This window comes from Cebus imitator, unplaced genomic scaffold (assembly GCF_001604975.1).
Source record: "Cebus imitator isolate Cc_AM_T3 unplaced genomic scaffold, Cebus_imitator-1.0 Scaffold425, whole genome shotgun sequence".
Taxonomy (NCBI): domain Eukaryota; kingdom Metazoa; phylum Chordata; class Mammalia; order Primates; family Cebidae; genus Cebus; species Cebus imitator.
This window is the reverse complement of record NW_016107740.1, coordinates 1,620,194-1,622,501: the sequence shown is the minus strand read 5'-3', so window position 1 is coordinate 1,622,501 and position 2,308 is coordinate 1,620,194. Positions and strand designations below refer to the sequence as shown.

General features: G+C 44.0%; 1 protein-coding gene across 3 annotated transcripts in view; it reads left to right on the top strand.

The window, feature by feature from the left end:
* The window catches only part of RHOH (ras homolog family member H), a 47,413-nt gene that overhangs the window by 27,741 nt on the left and 17,364 nt on the right, over window positions 1-2,308 (top strand). The window lies entirely within an intron of this gene.

Sequence of the window (2,308 nt, the reverse complement as noted above, 5' to 3'; positions counted from 1 at the left end):
GGTCTCGATCTCTTGACCTCGTGATCCACCCGCCTCGGCCTCCCAAAGTGCTGGTATTACAGGCTTGAGCCACCGTGCCCGGCCACCTTTTTTCTTTTTAATTGAGACAGGGTCTTTCTCTTTTGCCCAGGCAGGAGTGCAGTGGGCAATCATAGCTCACTGTAGCCTCCTGAACTCAAGCAATCCTCCTACCTCAGCCTCCTGAGTAGCTGGGATGACAAGTGTGCTCTACCACACCTCGGTAGTTTTTATTTTTTTTATTTTTTATTTATTTTTTTTTGAGACGGAGTTTCGCTCTCGTTACCCAGGCTGGAGTGCAATGGCGCGATCTCGGCTCACCGCAACCTCCGCCTCCCAGGTTCAGGCAATTCTCCTGCCCCAGCCTCCTGAGCAGCTGGGACTACAGGCACGCGCCACCATGCCCAGCTAATTTTTTGTATTTTTAGTAGAGACGGGGTTTCACCAAAAGCTTTTTATAGAGATGGAGTCCCACTGTGTTATCCAGCCTGTATTGTTAGCATTTTTAAGCAATGAAGTATTTTTAAATTAAGTTATGTACACTTTTAGACATAATGTATAGTGTAAACATAACTTTTTTTTTTTTTTTTTGAGACAAGAGTTTCAATCTTGCTGCCCAGGCTGGAGTGCAATGATGCGATCTTGGCTCACTGTAACCTGTGCCTCCCAGGTTCAAGGGATTTTCCTGCCTCAGCTTCCCAAGTAGCTGGGATTACAGGCATGCGCCACCACACCCTGCTAATTTTGTATTTTCAGTAGAGATGAGGTTTCTCCATGTTGGTCAGGCTGGTCTCAAACTCCTGACCTCAGCTGATCCACTGGCCTCGGACTCCCAAAGGGCTGGGATTATAGGTGTGAGTCACTGCGCCTGGCCAACATAACTTTTATGTGCACTAGGAAATAAAAAAATTGTGTGACTTATTTTATTGCAAGATTCACTTTATTGCAGTGGTCTGGAACTGAACCTGCAATACCTCTGAAGTATGTCTATATATCATACCCTTCCTGGGCAATACAAACAGGCTGACCTAATTCTTTCTAATGCTGAGTGGATTCTATGGAATAGATATGGCATAATTAATTCAACCCCTGCTCCTTACTGGACCTTTCAGCTCTTTTTTTTGCTGTCATGAATAATGTAGCAATGGAAATTCTTGCATATTTTGACTACTTGTGTAGGTACATCAGGACATTGTGTTCAAAGAATTGCAATTGCTGGATTAGAAGGTCCATGCATTTAGAAGTTTAATAGATACTGGCATGGACTTAAAGAATGGGATGGTGCAAGGGGTTCCCCCCTAGGTACAGGGAGTAAGGGAGTGGATTGTTTGTAGAATTTTGAAACAGTGCTAAAACCAGTGTGGGTCTGTTTTTTATTATCGCCATGCACTGGCAGTGATAAAGTCGGAGTAAGTTCTTAATGGTGTGTATAGCTTTTGCTAGAGCTTTGGGGCCAAGTTGCATCTTTAGCGCCATTGGCGCTGCATAGTCCTGAGTTTAAACAGTAGATTAGACATAAACAATGATAGCACAATGATTGTAGAAACCCCATAACAGAACTCGAGTTACTTCAATTCCATTATTCTCTCAGAGTTCAGTATTTAAATGTGAAACAACAGAGCAGAATACAAACTACAAAGTACAATTAATTTTGATTGGTAAGTGGAAATTTTAATTCATACATGAAATATTTTACTGAATTATTATTATTAATTTTTAGAGACAGGCTGGAGTGCAGTGTTGTGATCCATGGCTCACTGTAGCCTTGATCGCCTGGGCTCAAGCCATCCCCTCTCAGCCTCTTGAGGAGCTAAGGCTACAGGTACACGCCACCATGGCCAACTAATTAAGAAAACTTTTTGGTAGAGATGAAGTCTTGCTATGTTTCCCAGGCTTGTCTCAAACTCCTGGCCTCAAGCAATCCTCCTGCTGTGGCCTCCCAAAGTTCTGGGATTATATGTGTCAGCCACTACACCTGACATGAATTATTTTTTAAAAGTTCAATTAAAAAAAAAAGTAGGCCGGACGCGGTGGCTTATGCCTGTAATCCCAGCACTTTTGGGAGGCCGAGGTGGGTGGATGATGAGGTCAAAAGATCGAGACCATCCTGGCCAACATGGTGAAACCCTATCTCTACTAAAAATACAAAAATTAGCTGGGCATGGTGGTGCATGCCTGTAGTCCCAGCTACTTGGGAGGCTGAGGCAGGAGAATTGCTTGAACCCAGGAAGCAGAGATTGCAGTGAGCTGAGATTGCGTCACTGCACTCCAGCCTGGCGCCTAGCGACAG